At 35.1% G+C, this 20,645-nt stretch overlaps 1 protein-coding gene across 2 annotated transcripts in view; it reads left to right on the top strand.

Annotated features, from left to right (window-relative positions):
- The window catches only part of alpha-Man-IIb (alpha-Mannosidase class II b), a 1,305,824-nt gene that overhangs the window by 102,841 nt on the left and 1,182,338 nt on the right, over positions 1-20,645 (top strand). For both annotated transcript variants that reach the window (XM_069835935.1, XM_069835933.1), the window contains exon 2: positions 18,982-19,052. The gene's annotated coding sequence lies outside the window, so the exon portion shown is untranslated. The remainder of the gene's footprint in view (positions 1-18,981; positions 19,053-20,645) is intronic.

Genomic DNA, 20,645 nt, shown 5'->3' with positions numbered 1-20,645 from the left:
CTTTTGAGAGACGAATCACGGAAAGGAATTACACATAAAATTCTGATGTCATTGTGGTCGTTTGTGAGATATTTATTAATATAAAAGCGACAAAGAGTAGGCCTACAACATTGGAGTACCTATTCCCGTAACAATAGTTGCTGAATTGCAAGACAACACATCATAATTTACGTAACTGCATGAAAGGTTGAGTAACATAAAGAGTCACAGAGGGACATTGGTGGCTGCACCTTTTCTCATTTCTCAGTCTTTTGAGAGACGAATCACGGAAAGGGATTGCATATAATATTCTGTCATTGTGGTCGTTTGTGAGATATTTATTAATATAAAAGCGACAAAGAGTAGGCCTACAACATTGGAGTACCTATTCCCGTAACAATAGTTGCTGAATTGCAAGACAACACATCATAATTTACGTAACTGCATGAAAGGTTGAGTAACGTAAAGAGTCACAGAGGGACATTGGTGGCTGCGCCTTTTCTCATTTCTCAGTCTTTTGAGAGACGAATCACGGGAAGGAATTACATATAATATTCTGATGTCATTGTGGTCGTTTGTGAGATATTTATTAATATAAAAACGACAAAGAGTAGGCCTACAACATTGGAGTACCTATTCCCGTAACAATAGTTGCTGAATTGCAAGACAACACATCATAATTTACGTAACTGCATGAAAGGTTGAGTAACATAAAGAGTCACAGAGGGACATTGGTGGCCTGCGCCTTTTCTCATTTCTCAGTCTTTTGAGAGACGAATCACGGAAAGGAATTACATATAATATTCTGATGTCATTGTGGTCGTTTGTGAGATATTTATTAATATAAAAGCGACAAAGAGTAGGCCTACAACATTGGAGTACCTATTCCCGTAACAATAGTTGCTGAATTGCAAGACAACACATCATAATTTACGTAACTGCATGAAAGGTTGAGTAACATAAAGAGTCACAGAGGGACATTGGTGGCTGCGCCTTTTCTCATTTCTCAGTCTTTTGAGAGACGAATCACGGAAAGGGATTACATATAATATTCTGTCATTGTGGTCGTTTGTGAGGTATTTATTAATATAAAAGCGACAAAGAGTACGCCTACAACATTGGAGTACCTATTCCCGTAACAATAGTTGCTGAATTGCAAGACAACACATCATAATTTACGTAACTGCATGAAAGGTTGAGTAACATAAAGAGTCACAGAGGGACATTGGTGGCTGCGCCTTTTCTCATTTCTTAGTCTTTTGAGAGACGAATCACGGAAAGGGATTACATATAATATTCTGTCATTGTGGTCGTTTGTGAGGTATTTATTAATATAAAAGCGACAAAGAGTACGCCTACAACATTGGAGTACCTATTCCCGTAACAATAGTTGCTGAATTGCAAGACAACACATCATAATTTACGTAACTGCATGAAAGGTTGAGTAACATAAAGAGTCACAGAGGGACATTGGTGGCTGCGTCTTTTCTCATTTCTCAGTCTTTTGAGAGACGAATCACGGAAAGGAATTACATATAATATTCTGATGTCATTGTGGTCGTTTGTGAGATATTTATTAATATAAAAGCGACAAAGAGTAGGCCTACAACATTGGAGTACCTATTCCCGTAACAATAGTTGCTGAATTGCAAGACAACACATCATAATTTACGTAACTGCATGAAAGGTTGAGTAACATAAAGAGTCACAGAGGGTCATTGGTGGCTGCGCCTTTTCTCATTTCCTCTCTAGTCTTGCTTTCGTGCTGCTTCTACCGTCACTGAATGTTCTGTCACACACTTTGTTATGTATCTTCAATGAAATTACGACCAAACCGTCAGTGTTACGCAACAAACAAATACATTTGTTGCTCTACAAAATCCTCCAACATCATCTGTCCAATGTCTCCCGCTTTCCTAGAATATTCATTCTAAAATTTAACCAAAATGCTCCTATTCTCAAAACTCGTTCACAAAGGACCACAATGATATTATACTTTTATGTTTAGCACTTTAACCTGATTCATCTCTCAAAAGGACCTTATTCAGTCCCCTTCCACCCTATTAGGCCTACTATTGCTTCCGCTAACACTACCATTGTTATTGCTACCTTTTATCGTTACCACTACTATTGCTACCGCTACAATTGATAATGTTACCACTAACATTATTATTCCTACCTCTGATAATACTATTGGGCCTGCTATTGCTACCGCTAACACTACCATTGCTATTGCTACCGTTAACGTTACCACTACTATTGCTACCGCTACTTCTACAATTGATAATGCTACCACTGCCATTACTATTGCTACCTCTGACAATATCGTTACTATTGCTACCGCTAATACTACCATTGCTATTGCTACCGTTAACGTTACCACTACTATTGCTACCGCTACCGTTACAATTGATAATGCCACCACTAACATTGCTATTGCTACCTCTGACAATATTATTACTATTGCTACCGCTAATACTACCATTGCTATTGCTACCGTTAACTTTACCGGTAGTATTGCTACCGCTACAATTTCCATGCCATGACTATTGCTATCTTTTACAATATCATTATTATTGCTATCGCTAACACTACCATTGCTATTCCTAGCATTATCGTTACCATTACTATTGCTACCGCTACCGCTACCATTGATAATGCTGACACTACCATTACTATTGCCACCACTACTATTACTATTGCTACGGGTGATTGTTACCTTTGATATTGCTACCGCTACCATTAAAATTGCAATTACTACCATTACTATTGCTACTTCTGACATTACTATTACTACTCCTGACATTACCATTACTATCGCTGACAATATTATTGCTATTGCTACCACTGCTCTTGCCACCGCTACCTATTGTCACCGCTTTTTAGTAATAGTAATAATAATAATAATAATAATAATAATAATATAGTTGCTATTAGAGTGTGTGTGTCTATGAGATAACTACCTGGTCTTCTTACAGTAATTATTTAAAAATAACATTTTAATGAAACTTCGAAATTAGAACGTATATCCCCAATATTACGAGCATTTCTGTGTCGTAGGTGAAATATCTGCATGGAAGGCGTGTCTTTTGGGAACGCATCAGGACAGGTAGTATAGCTCTGCACTCTCGAGGGAAATCCAGGAGACGGCAGCTTATGCTCTCAAAGCTGCAGATAAGCCTAATATGAGACGCGGAGTCAATTTTCTGAATCGGGACAGATTTTTCTTCGTCTACTCTTGCTAAAAATGCAAGAGAAACAGCTAACTGCATATAGAGCAAGTTGCTAACACAAAAACTTATATAATGTATTAGCATATAGGAAACAATCGTGACAATACTTTTTCTCAGAATGGAAAGTGAGATAGTAAATTGCAATGTGTGCAGTTTATTATAACATTAATTCATTCATAGTGTTCCGCCTAAGGGCAGGTCTTTCGCTGCAGATCCAGCATTCTCCAGTCTTTTCTATTTTCCGCCTTCCTCTTCGTCTTCTCTGCATACGATTAATGTATTTTAATGTTGTCTATCATTTGATATCTTCCTCTGCCCCGAACTTTTCTCTCTTTCAACATTATTTTCAGCAGGCAATTTCTTCTTAGCCAGTGGCTCAGTCAATTCCTTTCCCTCTTCCTGATCAGTTTCAGCATTATTATTTATTCACCCAGTCTTTCCAGCACAGTTTTATTTCTATTTTATTATAAGAATTTCATACCTCCAACCAGTAAAACAGTGTTGAAAATAATTTACGAAATAATACTCCCACTATTCCAAAATATGGTAAAGTAACAAACAAAAAAAGTTTTATTATTGTGCTTCAGTGCACGAAATGTTTTGCGGTGTGGTATTCTGTTCACCAAGGGAAGGACTATCAGGCAGTGCAGTTGTGAATGATTCTAATCTTCTGCAGTGCATCAAACTATAATATTTAAATAGTTCATGATGAACAGAAATTAAATGGGGCACCTGCTATGGTGTTCCTGTTGCAGAAAATGTAACACCAACCCAGTCAATGTTGACTAGACCATCTAAAGCACAACAGCCGTATAAAAACGGGTTATAATATATTGTAGTTTTTATGTTAATTTGTCTCCCTCAAAATAATGTTTGTTTTTTCTTTCATTAATTTGACATCACACAGAATGAAATGTGCCTTATTTTTGTTTTTCTTATGTTAATTTATCAAACAAATAAGTATCTAGAAGATGTATTAAAGTTACATTATATTACTGAGTACTTTAAAAAATCTATACCATATTTTGGAACAGAATTAATAACATCTTTCTATACCATATTTTGGAACAGAATTAATGACATCTTTGTATACCATATTTTGGAACAGAATTAATGACATCTTTGTATACCATATTTTGGAACAGAATTAATGACATCTTTCTATACCATATTTTGGAACAGAATTAATGACATCTTTGTATACCATATTTTGGAACAGAATTAATGACATCTTTCTATACCATATTTTGGAACAGAATTAATGACATCTTTGTATAAAATATTTTGGAACAGAATTAATGATATCTTTCTATACCATATTTTGGAACAGAATTAATGACATCTTTCTATACCATATTTTGGAACAGAATTAATGACATCTTTCTATACCATATTTTGGAACAGAATTAATGACATCTTTCTATACCATATTTTGGAACAGAATTAATGACATCTTTCTATACCATATTTTGGAACAGAATTAATGATATCTTTCTATACCATATTTTGGAACAGAATTAATGACATCTTTCTATACTATATTTTGGAATAGAATTAATGACTTCTTTCTATACCATATTTTGGAACAGAGCGAGTATGTGATTTTCGACATACGGCAGTACTTTACTGGGTGTGCAATATAGCCCTGATCTTGTCCCTTCGGATTATCACCTGTTTCCATCCATGCTCAATTTCCTGCGTGGAAGAAATCTCCAAAACTTGGAAGCCGTTGAAATTGGTATCATGGAATTCATTGCATCAAAAACAAAAAACTGGTACCGTCGCGGGATAACAAACCTCGTTTAAAGTTGGCTGAAGATCATAGAATCTAATGGCTTTTTCTTTGAAGATTACATTAATTTCTTGTCATAACACACTTTAACTAAATTTCGTTCCAGAACCGACATTATTTATGAGATAGTAGCTTTAATATAGTTATGAAGACTTTTCATGTGTGACTTCAACTAACTGAGGATTTTGTGTCAATTTACATTGCAAGAGAGATTAAAATCTAACTACATTTGGCACAACTTTACAGTAGTAATATTTTTCCGAACGAAAGCGAGAGAAGTTCCTCGTCGTCTGTTATTACTTTCTGTTTACATGATTAATGAACTTCTGAAGGAACTTAGTTGTCAGTTTGTGTGCTTCTCTCTACAACTTTTAAGCCCACGATGAAACCTTGCCTTATGAACATCTTGTCATAGAGTGTCACGGCGTTTTCGATAATCCTCCAACACTTAAAATATGGCCACCATCCAAATTCGTTGGAAGGTATAGCAGTGATGTCAGACTCGGCCTCTGATGGTCTTCCCTCGTTTTCGCTCTAGCTTGAGCCCAGACATTTTGCGCTTCGTCTTTCTGTAAGGTACACGTACCAAATAACGCCACCTTAACACTTCAGTCACTTTTGCTCTGGAAATAAGTTATGTACAAACACGAAAATTATGAAATAGAAACTGTAATCTTATCTTTACAAAATAGCACAATGAAAATGGATATATTATATTCCGAACAAGAATTAGAACTCAAATAGGAAAACTTTGTAAACTGGCGTTATTAGGAACAGGTTGTCCAATTAACGCCATCTATTTTCTAGTAACCTATATACTTATAATTGTTAATAAATTATTTTTCCTGAGCAACACAAATAGAACTAAGCGACTAAATTTGAGTTTCTGTTAATAAAAGATTCTTGATCTGAAACTGAAACACCAGATGGATTAGGAAAATATGTTTTCCATTGACTCCTTACTTAAAAAAAAAAGAGACAATGTGTGACAGTAGAAATTTATTAGCATTTACCTTAGTTTAATATGAATGTTTTCCAATAAGTAAAACAAAAATTTAAGGTATGTAAAATAAAAAAAATTAAGAGTTCGATAAGCAATTGAACCAAAATCATCACTGCACATTCTGAACATTTGTGAGTTGAAAGCTTAGTGATTTTCCTGATGTTTTCACACTGATGCTGTACTGTCAGCCTTAGTACTAACAAAACCTAAAATTTTGTCTGTAGACCTTCAACGCCGCATGGCGTTAAAGCGCTACTGAGTACTTGATAACATGACATGCCTGTTTCTCTAACATTTTCAAATTTTATAGATAGCAAATACTTTCTATACATAGAAGAATGTTCAAGGATCACGAAAATATATAGTTTAATATATATATTTTGATGTACCGAAGTACATATGATATTTCCACGCAGATATTCTCTTTCATCATAGTTTAATATAGTTATTATTTGCTCAACACACAAAATAAAATATTGCCTCTTACCTTGACATAAGAACAGCCATTCACTATCAACACACAACAGGAAAATGATGGAATATAATGCCACTCGTAAATGTCAGCGGACAGCTAGTAACTCATTTCATCACTAGACTGCAAGCGAATGCAGGCTACAGTAGTGCACTACCGAAAACTTGTGTCGTTAATAAATTTTAATAAGAGTGGCGCTGAAGGTATACATGGCTCAGGGACCTTACAAGAACATTCCGTCTGTTGCTTTCCAGTACACATTTTTAGAATACTGAGCATGACTTCGTTACATTTTGTAAAATGTAACTGTTTAATAAATGTTTGTGACATATTAATTTTGCAACTGATGATTACTTTTTTGGACGTTCGTATTTTTTGTTGTACAGACCTAGAAACAAAATTTGGCCCACTTAAATTTTCTTGCTGAGCATGCGCAGTTATAACTGGAACGTCGAATATTCAGATTGCCCAAATTTTGTTTCTGGATCTGTACCTACAGTTCTTGACAGTCTTCATTCATTCATGTGCGAGCCAAGTACTGATCTTTCACTCAAACCCAGCATTATCCAATCTTTCCAATGTTCTGCCTTCCTCTTAGTCTCCGCGTATGATCTACAGCAGACGTCTCCAAAAGCCTACTCGCGAGTAAGCCCCTGAACGGAACCGAAGCCAGTACGTAATGAGCGCGTTCCGCCTCACCCATCTACACCTGTACTGTACTCAATGTTTATGCGCAAACGAAGAGCAGTGGCGGACTGCCATTATCACTGTGTTGGTCGGAGTGTTCGACCGTTTCACAATGTCTTCTAATCATGAACGTAGTACATTCAAGGATGAATAGGAAGAGAAATTTATTTGTGTTACTGGGGAGAATGTGAAATGCTTAATTTGTTCGGAAATTCTTAAGGGTGTGTTAAATTCAACATGCGACGACAATACTCGACTCTTCACAAAGAATATCATACAATTACAGGCATATTGGACATGTGAAAATAATTTATTTTGGGGCTATCTGTATAACTGTGTTGGTTACACTTAATAATCAGCATATTACAATACGTTTGCACTCAGTTCCGCATGACAAACATATAGTTTTTCGTCTAATTTTAGATGAAATGCGTAGGTTACAAATATTTTGATAAATATAAAACAAGAAAATACAAACACAAAAAAAAAAAAAAAAAAAAACTTCTTGCTAGCTATGTTCTAGCTTGGGATATTGGAAAATCAATGAAGCCCTTTACAGAAGCACCATTTATAAAATCGTGCATACAGGACGTTACTAAAATACTGTATCCAAAACAAAGTCAAAGTTTAAGAAAATTAAATTGTTTCCAATTACAATTCAGAGAAGGAATTTCAAGATTGTAAATGTAATTGAATCTGAAGTCGAACCCACAATTAACCAGTTTGTAGCTTACTCACTTGCATTGGACGGAAGCACAGATAGAAATAACAGAGCTCACTTAGCCATTTTCATCCGAGGAGTTAATGAACATTTTACTGTGTCTGAATGTCTTCTAGATGTAATTACAAAATGCAACTGGAGAAGAGCTTTTCCAGGCACTGAAAGGCACCATAGAACAGAAGAGGTTGAATTTGCAATGGCTTGTGTCTATAGCAACAGACGGGGCTCCAGCTTCCTAGTATGTCAAAATAATATACAAATGTATGATATTTCGTATTCCTTTGATGTTATTATTTGTAAACATAAGCAGACCGTTGCCGCGATCCCCCACTGATCGCTTCCATCTGTTGAGATACGAGTCTCTTCTCCTTCTCTAGTCTTACAGCACACTGTGTTCGGCGGGCAGCATCGAGAGCACGAATGACGATACGCTTTTTGGAGACCTCTGATCTACAGAGTTGTTTCCGATCTCTGGTAACAAATTTGAATGACGTCATGTGCGTCAGGAATGACACCGACAGCTGAATTGAGGCGAGAGGTGACAGATCAGTAGTGAGTGATTTCATAATCAGAGTGCACGGTGTATCACAGTAGCAATGCCCAAGAAAATCGAGTCTTTTTGGGAGGGTACATGACAATTCTTTCCGATGCCGAGTACATTTACGTGAAAAACCTGGTTTCGTTATTTTCAATAAAGGCATCTTGTGTGTACCTAATAAGACTGGCAAGGCTGGAATGGGATTAATTCCAGAGTGGAAAAAGCAAGCAAATCCACCCTCCGTCACAAGTCGCCGCACCCCACGAGATGATACAAATTAATTCCATTCGAGTTTTACCAATCTTATTAAGTACACAGAAGGTGCCTTTTTTGAAAATAACGAAACCTCGTTTATTTTAGGCTTCTTTCATTTTCATTTAACTGTACTTGGCATTGGAAAGAGTCGTAATGTACCCCTCCCAAAAAAGACTCGATTTTCTTGGGAATTTCTGCTGTGAGTCGCCGTGCACTCTTTGAGATCACTCACTACTGGTCTGTCACCTCGCGCCACAGTTCAGCTGTCGTGTGACTCCTGATGCACATGTCATTCAAATTCTTTATCAGAAATCGGAAACAAACCTGTAGGCCTATATGTCTTAATGTCGTCTATCATCTGATATCTTCTTCTGTCCCGAACTCTAATCCCGTTCACCATTCCTTTCTGTGCACCCTTCAGTAGGCAATTTCTTCTCAGCAAGTAACCGAGCCAATTCCCTTTTCTCTTCCTGATCAGTTTCAGCATCATTCTTTCATTTCCTCCGTTTCAAATTGAGATATTACCTAGTGAGAGTGCATGGTTGCCGATTTGCTAAAGCTTCCTCTTTTCATGTCACTTATGACCCCGTGGTGTTGTGTATCTATACATAATATTAGTAAAATACATGATAATTAGTGATAAAACAATTCATTTTATTTTAAGAATTTCTCAAAATAACTTTGAAGATTTGAAGTTATGAAATGTGGCAACGCCTATTTCTTTGGTGTCCTTCAGAGGTCTGCCTCGGACGTTTTCGCTCGAGCGCCAAGTAGTTCACAGCATAATCCGATAGGTAGCGCACATGCATGATGGGTAAAATTGTCACGAACGATAAATCCTCGAACGGTATAAGCCGAGCGTTAGACATTCGTTCATGTTACGGTGATGAACTTTGTAGTAACATCATAGATGTTTATCATTTCAAAACTTTGCAGTGTTTAACTAACCTCTCCATAGTACAACTATAAAACTTGCTTTAAAATGTAATATAAATGTTGTAGGTAAATGTTTTTTTTTTTCCCCACACAGGAGTGATTTTGTTTTTGCCACATCTGATAGATGTTATTGGATGTAAATGTAATTATTATAAACGGAGAACACAATCACGATAATGCAAGAACTGTATCAAGTTTTCTAGTAATAATAATAATAATAATAATAATAATAATAATAATAATAATTCTGCAGCATGATTATTCGTTTTATTATATTTTCTGTGACGTTATCTCTGTATTAATATTGTTATTAATATACTGCTATATCAATAATATTTTGTAAAACGTTTCTACATTGTCACAGTATATAGGCGGAACACTATGTATGGACCTATCATATTATATATGTGGTAAATCAAATATTGAATAATTATTAATTAGCAATAATAACTGTATATCGAAGTTTTTCATATTATTTTATTTATAACTTCATGTTCCTGTTTTGGTACGTTCCATTGACTGTTCCATTAAACGTTTGTCATAAACGCAGAAAATAAAGCCTTATTTCTACCGTGTGAGCAAAACATACGTGTATCTTATCTGTCGCCTTCCATACAAGATAAGACATATCGGTGAGATGACCTTGTACTGTGCTTGTATTTATTACGAGCGTATCACGACCGATCGTATCTCACTCGAGGGTGCGACACTTCACTGAGTTCAAGCGAGCGATTTAACTCCAATGCAGCACTCTGAGGAGCTGAGTAAGAATGGGATGTGAGTGGTGTGTTGTAGGTTTGAGAAGGACAGGGAACAACACTACCGCTGAGCTATTTGGGTCAGGGTTTCAGAGCTGTTTGTCGCAGAGTACAGGGACATCACTTTAATTTTACTAACATTTTTAACATTAACCTGGCTATACTCGGAAACACTGTTACCCCCTTCCATTACAGGAGTTTGGAGTTGCTACTGCAATATGTAAACAAATCATTTTACTAGCTATAGGAGGAGAGAAAAGTAGTGTATCCATTTATGTTACAGGGAAATATAGTATTAACATTTTCAATTTGATTATTACTTTACAGTATTTTATAAAAAAAAAAGTAGAATAGTAATTTTTTTTTTTTTCACAAACTCAAGTCTTCAGGCGGTTATATACATTATGTAATGTCTACTTTATTCAGCATATTACTACCTAATTTATTCCTGAGAATTTTGTGAGCACTTCCGTAAGAAACCCCAATTTCTACAGCTAACTTCTTGACCGACTTATTAGGATCTCGCTCCATCCTTTCTCTAGGATATTCTACAGCATCTTCTGTCACCTTTTTTTTTTTTTTTAAGATTTATTTTAGGTCGCATAACTGCATGGTCTTTTTGCGACCACAATATTCATATACAGAACAATGCAAGACAAGCAGTGATGATTACAAACAAGGTACACAATATATTACAATGTATCTAGAGGTAAAAAAAATAATAATAATTAAATAACAAAAAATTAATTAACAGAGTGTGTGAACAGTATAAATTTTACAATCAAATCATATTATACAAGGAAATTTCTTTAAAGAATTGAATTACTTGTAGAAGAACATTTGTATTGTTGAGTGCTGTAGATATATCATTTGGTACGTTGTACTTTTTCCGTGAGGTGTGGTATTTTCGGCATTCTATGGTGACGTGTTTAACGGTGAGTAAGCAATGACAGGTTTCACAGGTTGGTGGTTCATTTCTTGATATGAGGTAGGAATGGGTTAATTTTGTATGTCCAATTCTTAATCTTGATAATAAAACCTGGTCTTTTCTATTAAGCTTGTGGATTGGTATATTGAGAGAGCATGTTGACTTGACTTCGGAAAGTTTTCTGGAGGGATTGAGAGTCCAAAGTGTAATCCATGATTCTTTACATTTATTGTCTATGAGGTAAATGAAATCTCGATGTGGTAAGAAGGTATAGTCGGGGTTGGTAGAATCTTTGGTGCTTTGTTTGGTTTCTCTATCAGCTGCGTCGTTGCCTGCAATGCCACAATGAGAGGGTATCCAGATGAAAATAATTTCTTTTCCTTTTGCTATAAGTTTATGGTATAAGATCTGAATGTCTTGTGTTAATTTATCAGTTGTCCATACATTACTCAGCGCCTTTACTGAGCTTAAAGAATCTGAAAATATGATGGAATTTTTATGGTCTTCATTTAGAATATACTGTAGTGATTCTCTAATTGCATATAATTCGCATGAAAAGATTGAAAAGGATTCTGGTAACTTAACAGATATTATTTCATTTTCAGATATCACTGCACATCCACTTCCATCACTTGATTTAGAACCATCACTATAAATTGCGATGTGATTAGTGTATGAATTTCTGATCTCATTATATAAACATCTGTATTAAATTTGGCTGGTTTCACTTTTAGTACGTTGGGTTAAATCTAAATTTATATGGGGTTTCGATAATGTCCATGGTGGAATACTGTGGAATCCAATAGTTTTTCTTGTAGGAAAAACAATGTTAAATTCTCTACAATATTTGGAGACTCTTAAGTGTGGTGGTACTTGATTAATTCTGTTTTTATGATATTTGTCATGGTTTCTATTAGAAAAAATACTTGTATAAGCAGGTGAACAACCAGTGGCAGCTACTTTCAGTGCGTATCGAAGAGTTAACAGCTTTCGTCTTGATTGTAATGGCATTTCATCGGATTCAATTTGAAGGCTGGAGATTGGACTTGTATGAAATGTTGGCCATCTTACACTTTTCTTCCTTTCTGTACACTCTGCTGCTCTAAATTTATCTACCAGATTAATGACATTTCTACGAAAATATTCCGTAATGATATAATCAGGAAATTGTGAAAAAAAAAAAAAAAACAAGAAAAACTGTTGTTCACATTCGGTTACATTGTACTTCCAGTTTCCATCATCGTCCTTCATACCTACAAATAATAAAACAAAACTCTTGTTTAAATAATGTTAAGTACCGTACCATATTATAGGGTACCGTACTTTCGGTAACTCTAATCTTCACTTGTGCTTAGTCCACACTGAAAAATTCAGTTATGCTACACGCCATACCTGTGTGAAAATAAACTTCAATAATATAAGCTCTTTCTTCTATAGAAAACGCAACATATTTCTGAAACATACTGTCCTTTGTACTGTTTACTTCACTGTTAGCAACAGCGGCCGTAAGTTTGTGTGACTGACGTTAGCGAGGACATTAATGAAAGAGGTGGGAGTCAAGTACATTTAGAAACGCAGGTACAATAAAAATTGAAGTAAAAATAAAATGATGTCCCTGTATGTCTTGTCTTTTGATGACACCGTTTATTTTTTAGTTTAAGGATTAGTTAATATAAAGTATTTATGTTCTGGCGTAATGAAATAATACTTTGTATAAATGTAGTTTATTATAGTTGAGCTTCATGTCTCTTTTCATAATAAAACACATTTTTTACAGTAGCTTAGTGTTTTCCTGTACTCCGTATAATGAGAAATGTTTCGTCTTGTATTTCTGTAATCCAATGTAGAACTACCGGAATAAATCAGGAATTTACCAGACTGTCAGTTTCACTGAAGTAGCTGCCGCGGCCCAAAGTCAAGCGAATAAACTTGCATAGCAACAGAAGTGATGCTTGAAAACAGTCGAAGAGTCATCAAGATTCCTTAGCAACTGCTTAGGAACGATTGGTTGGGTGGGGTGGGGAGAAGGAGTAGAAATCTTTACAAAATTGCCACTTAGAGAATTTATCAGAGAAGAATTGTCTGGCGAAGATGCCACAAAGAAATTACCTTGTAGTCCACATTCATAATTCTGAGATGAATTATGACGAGGGTTTCGAAATCATCGGTTTGTGGAGCCTCGCCCTCGTCGGATGCTTGTCTCTTGGGTCCTTGTTGCAGTGACACGGTGGGATGATGTACGAGAGGAAGATCGTCGCTAGAGGGAGCCAACAAAACAAAGACGTGTTCTAACAATCGCTCGCGTTTCATTTATATACCATAACATTATTACGATCAGGTAATCTCGCGTTGCTATGGTTACGCAAATATAATGAGGCCGAGTGGTGGTACAGGGTGTGTCATAAGAGTCGTGACAAAAACTTGCTTGCCTAGAGGAAAAGAAGAATTCTATCCGTGAACCAAAATATTATATTATTATTTGAAAGCAAGAAAGCGTTCATTTTTTTCGTATGATTACGTTTTAGATCTCGTTTTTAATCTATTATACACACGTTATATTATCAACAGCCTTGGTGATTCATTGGTTGCGTGCAGGGATGTGTCTCAGGCCTTGCCGGCCATAGCGGCTCTAGAGTACTTTTTTGGGCCATAGCAATACTAGGGTACTTTTTTTTCGGGCCATAGCAGTGCTAGTGTACGTTTTTGGGCCATAGCAGGACTAGGATACTTTTTTCGGGCCATAGCAGGACTAGGGTACTTTTTTCGGGCCATAGCAGGACTAGGATACTTTTTTCGGGCCATAGCAGGACTAGGGTACTTTTTTCGGGCCATAGCAGGACTAGGGTACTTTTTTCGGGCCATAGCAGGACTAGGATACTTTTTCGGGCCATAGCAGGACTAGGATACTTTTTTCGGGCCATAGCAAGACTAGGGTACTTTTTTCGGGCCATAGCAGGACTAGGAAGCTTTTTTCGTGCCATAGCAGGACTAGGATACTTTTTTCGGGCCGTAGCAGTGCTAGGGTACTTTTTTCGGCCATAGCAATGCTAGAGTACTTTTTTCGGGCCATAGCAGGACTAGGGTACTTTTTTCGGGCCATAGCAGGACTAGGATACTTTTTTCGGGCCATAACAAGACTAGGGTACTTTTTTGGGGCATAGCAGGACTAGGGTACTTTTCTCGGTCCATAGCAGGGCTAGGATACTTTTTTCGGGCCATAGCAGGACTAGGGTACTTACTTCGAGCCATAGCAGGGTGAGGATAATTTTTTTCGAGCCGTAGCGCCGCTAGGGTACTATATTATTACCTTCGCATAAATCCCCCCCCCCTCTCCTTTCAATTCATTTTGTGTATATTCATTCTCGCGTAGTATTTTATTCGACAGCTCGGATGCAGTGACATCTATCGCTCATATAGGCCTACTATGTTCGTTGATTATCGATATCTCTTTAAGAATTATCGCCCTTCGATTATGGAACAAGAAGTCCGTTAATAACAATAATAATAATAATAATAATAATAATAATAATAATAATAATAATAATAATGGTTTATTTAACCTAGCAGAGTTAAGACCTTCTCTAACACTCAACCAGAAGTAAAACTGCGATACAGAAAACATACTAATTTACAAAATACAGCACTCTCAAAAAAGAAAGGAAAAGGCATAATAAAATGTAAACAGTAAGTAAAAATAAATGAGACTAACAACATATACAAATATCAGATAATAATAATAATTTGGGCTAAGAGGGATGAAGTTAAAGGAGAATGGAGAAAGTTACACAACGGAGAACTGCACGCATTGTTTTCTTCACCTGACATAATTAGGAACATTAAATGCAGTCGTTTGAGATGGGCAAGGTATGTAGCACGTATGGGCAAATCAATAAATGCATACTCTTGGTTTCACAAGTAAAGAACCTTCGTTGCAGGGTTGGGTTCAGGAAGCCATAAATCTGACTGACACGCTCCCTCAATTAGTGAAACTGTGGACAAAGATACCGCCAGAAGACCGCCGAGAATGCTGTGTTGTGAATTTTCCATTTTTGAAAGAATCCAACTAGTTGCAAAAGAAAATACATTTAAAGAGTCAAGCCAAGCGCAAACATGGCAACAGCTGAAAGTTTTAGCAAGTTTACCTCCCCTAACTGGCCTGTCAATCACTGTCATCTGTGTAGAAGTGGTATGAGACCAGGATTCTTTACTTGTGGAGCCGAGAGTATAGTGTGTTAGTTGGGAGGTCGGAGGGAAAAATACTTTTGGGGAGGCCGAGACGTAGATGAGAGGATAATATTAAAATGGAGTCGACCTGGTTGGCAAGTTGATATAGCGCTGGCCTTCTATGCCCAAGGTTGCGGGTTCGATCCCGGGCCAGGTCGATGGCATTTAAGTGTGCTTAAATGCGACAGGCTCATGTCAGTAGATTTACTGGCATGTAAAAGAACTCCTGCGGGGCAAAATTCCGACACATCCGGCGACGCTGATATAACCTCTGCAGTTGCGAGCGTCGTTAAATAAAACATAACTTTAACTTTAATATTAAAATGGATTTGAGGGAGGTGGGATGTGATGATAGAGACTGGATTAATCTTGCACAGGATAGGGACCGCTGCGATGGTGAGCTTATATAAGTGCGGCAATGAACCTCCGGGTTCCTTAAAAGCCATAAGTAAATAATAATAATAATAATAATAATAATAATAATAATAATAATAATAATAATAATAATAATAATAATAATAATAAAATAGTAAAGTACAAAGCATACACTGAAGACAATATTTTTAGATACACACAGTAAGGAAAATTATGATTATAAGTAGCTCAAGTTATCACATTGTAGATATACTATTATCGGAAAAAGTGATGGAAACAAAAACAGATAAAATATTATCGATATCACTAGAATATAAAAAAATGTAGTGAATGTATGGAAACATACAATACAACACTTGTCATAACAGTTTGGCAACTAGACATAAAATAATTTTCTAACTTGGATTTGAAAGATTTCAAGATTCAGCAGCCCTTGACTTCAGGCGGCAGAGAGTTCCAGTGATGAGAAGTAGCAACAATGAAGGATGAGGAATACAGAGATGATGTGTGGAGTGGAATTTCTAGCATGTTATCGCGTTGTGATCGAGTTTTAATATGGAAACTATAGCGTTTTAATTTTAAAGAATGGTAATGAAATTATAAAAATGATCAAATTGCAGTTTATGCCAAGTGTAATTGATAATAATCTTAGGCGCAGATGTTTCACTACGCGGTCTTCCAATGTACGTCAGAATGTTTACACAACAATAAAAGGAACAAAGATACATATTCACAATATAATTTTATTTTTTGATAAACTGCTTAAGTCACGAAATACAAAGTTTTGGGGAAACACAAAAAACTGTTTAAAAGAAATGCATCAGTTAAAAATTGGAATATTTGAAGTGGGAAAATTGGTAAAAACACAACGAATATTTCTGCATGCAAAACAATACTTTTTAAAAATAGAATATGACTCAATATTCATATCTGAAAATGTTTGACTTATGGGTTTTGTCAAAATATGGCAAAGATTTAACAGAACAATCTCTTTATTTCATGAAATGTAGTCGGCCTGGGTGGCAAGTCGGTATTTCATTTTCATTTAATTTATTGTATTCCATAAATATTACATTGGCATTGAAGCTGGTAGAGTGTAAGAGAAGGCTTAACTCTGCCAGTATAAATAAATAAATAAATAAATAAATAAATAAATAAATAAATAAATAAATAAATAAATACTAATAATAAATCTGTAGCCGAAATTTTTCTGGTAATTTTCGATTTTCCAATAATAATTGGTCCTAACATATATAATTAACCACCCTGAAACCGAAAATCGCTTTTTTGAAATTTTTGTTTGTATGTATGTATGTATGTATGTATGTATGTATGTATGTCTGTCTGTCTGTATGTTTGTTACCTTTTCACGCGATAATGGCTGAACGGATTTCGATGAAAATTGGAATATAAATTAAGTTCGTTGTAACTTAGATTATAGGCTATATGGCATTCAAAATACATTATTTAAAAGGGGGGTTATAAGGGGGCCTGAATTAAATAAATCGAAATATCTCGCTTATTATTGATTTTTATGAAAAATGTTACATAACAAACATTTCTTTAAAAATCATTTTCGATAAGTTTTAGTCTTTGAAAAATTTTGATAGGACTGATATTTAATGAGACAAATGAGTTTTAAAATTAAAATAACTGCCATCTTAGGCCGTGTAATGAAATAATCAAATGACTTCGTCTATAAGGGGCCTTGGATAGCAACAATCGAAAGCTATGAAAGATAGCCTACAGAGAATGTTTCTGTGTTTGTATGAAGTAATATCGGAAGCTAAATTAACCGATTTGTATAATTAATTATTATTTCACCATTGGAAAGTGTAGTTTCTCTAGAAGGACATAATGCTATAATGTTATTACAGTAACTTCTGAGTGAATTGAGGACAGGTAAGATTAAAATAGCTTCTTATGCACAGAAAACTTGATAGGCTATTCTGTGTATTCGTTTCCTGTATTTCTTAAAATAATGTTTATCTCAGAGAATTAACGACCAACGAGAGTGTATTGATTTAGTATGCAGTAATAATACGTTAGCTTAGCATTTCATTATTTTATAATCCAAATTTTAACTATGCTCAATTGAATCGAGCTAAAATACATAAAATACATATGCATTAAATGCAATGCAAAAAATTTGGATAATGAGCCAAGCAGATTATGTTGCCCTGTTGTAAAATAAAATTTGTTCCTCCTGAGATTCAAGAGCCCCCATAACAAATTGAAAACTTACTTATCGGGGTACATCCGTTATCAACACACTTTTTATATAATATAATATAATATAATATAATATAATATAATATAATATAATATAATATAATATAATATAATATAATATAATATAATATAATTTAAGTTATTTAAGTTATTTGAAGGGTTCAGAACCATAGTGGGCCAAGCGCCATTTACTGAATACGTAGAAAACAAGAGATAAAATTAAGTTATTACCATAATTCAATGGAAACATATAACACGTAAATAAAGTATACACATTAAATGTAAATGATGTCAATGTTCATTGAACGATGGATGCATGTAATAAAAATTAAGAAACATGTTAAAGGAATTGTCATTGCACCAAATGAGTGCTCTGTGGACCAAAATGATTCCATTTTAATTATTTAAATATAATTTAAATATAATTTAAATTAAGTAACATATTAAACGATTTTTCCTTCTATCGAACACGAATATTCCCTGGATCAAATGTCCTATTTTAATTATGTAATTACTTTATATTTATTTCTAACGGGTGCAGCGGAGCGCACGGGTACGGCTAGTAAATAAATAAATAAATAAATAAATAAATAAATAAATAAATAAGTGAATAAATAAATAAATAAATAAATAAGTGAATAAATAAGTAAATAAATAAATTAATAAGTAAATAAATACATAAATAAATAAATTAATTAATTTAAATAAATAAATAAAATGAATGAATAAGTTAATATTTATTTATCTATTTATGAAGGAATGAATGAATGTATGTTGACGTTCATAGCAATACCATAAAAGAGAAATATTTATAGTGTTACCAAAACCTCATATTCTCTCTGTTTCAGCTTTCAAATTGGCGCTGAGCAAAAGAAGTTAGCTGCAACAATTTGCTGTCCAACCTGCACAGCTGATATCGGTATGTAGTTGCATGAGTTGTATGTACCTGCAGCAATGACAAACAGTCTAGAGTCATATATTTCTGTGTTTTTTAACGATAAATGCTGTAAAGCGGCGTTTGCAGCTATTATATATACAATCCTGATAGAAATGATTTCATTCAGCAGTGCAAGTCATAAAACAGTATAATTTTTGCTGTAAAATATAATCTTTCAAATCAAATTATGCATTTGCGTGTATTTTCCGTTTCTCTGTGAGTGAATTCATGTCGTCGTTTCAACGGCTGTCCCAGAAGTTCATTTCCTGTAGGTTTCGTCCATCTGACGTAAAGTATTTCATCGATGTGACATCTCCCCCTGCGTTTCTTATTCGTTGGGGGCGGCAGTGATTGGTTTCACTTGAAGTTCTTCTGGAATAGCTTCATTCCTTTTTATTGGTAATTGTGTAGCCCTCTTTGCCGCACGAATCTAAGCTCAATGGCTGTTATTCCTCGCTCGATCTGCTTTCTGACGGTCCAGCCTCATTACGAATCAACATTATTATTACACGTCTTGGTATTAATTGTTGTTTAATAGGAGCGTCTAGGGAACCATGAAATGAAAGTGTTAACTAGAGTGTGGATTTTTATGTAATATTGATCCTAAAATATGTACATAAATATGTAAATAAACATCTCAAAATAGCAGTATGTACTAAAGGAATAATATCAAAATTGCACAGGACGTTAAACATTGTTACTATAATCATGATAAACATAGAGATTAATTTCATACAAATTACAAAAAAATACATATTTATATATAGGGTGTTATGAAACTTTTGAATATGCCTTACAGGTGGCACACATGTTTTGTGTACAAACTCTGATAACTTTTGCACAAGAAAAATTACCCCTTTATAGCGGGTGCATTTAAACAAAATTAATAACTTCTCTCCTATCTAATAGATTTTTCTGAAACTTTATGAAGAAATTACAGGTAGAATATATTTATTTTTTGTCTACAAAGTCTATGTTTCATAAGAGAAATTGCCCCTTTATAGTGGTGCATTTAGACAAAATTCATAACTCCTCTCCTATATAATATATTTTTATGAAACTTTGTACAACAGTTAGGCCTACAGGTAGCATACAGATGTAATCAGAATTTGTACATAAAAATATATGCTACCTGTAACTCCTGTACAAAGTTTCATAAAAATCTGTTATGCAGGAGAGAAGTTAATTTTGCGTAAATGCACTCCTTGCAAAGGGGTACTTCCTCTTATGGAACCCTAAATATAGTTGTACACAAAAAATATGTTCTACCTGTAACTTCTGTACACTGTTTCATAAAAAACCTATTAGATAGGAGAGAAGTTATTATTTCAGTCTAAAACAGAGGTCTCCAAAAAGCGTATAGTCATTCGCGCTCTCGATGCTGCCCGCCGAACACAGTGTGCTGTAAGGCTAGAGCAGGGGAAGAGACTCGTACCTCAACAGATGGGAGCGATCAGTGGGGGATCGCGGCAACGGTCTGCTTAAGTTTACAAATCATAACATGAAAAGAATAACAAATATCATACGTTTGTATATTATTTTGACATACTATGAAGCTGGAGCCCCGTCTGTTGC

The sequence above is a fragment of the Periplaneta americana genome, chromosome 9, assembly GCF_040183065.1.
Source record: "Periplaneta americana isolate PAMFEO1 chromosome 9, P.americana_PAMFEO1_priV1, whole genome shotgun sequence".
Taxonomy (NCBI): domain Eukaryota; kingdom Metazoa; phylum Arthropoda; class Insecta; order Blattodea; family Blattidae; genus Periplaneta; species Periplaneta americana.
This window is presented reverse-complemented; position numbering and strand designations above follow the sequence as displayed.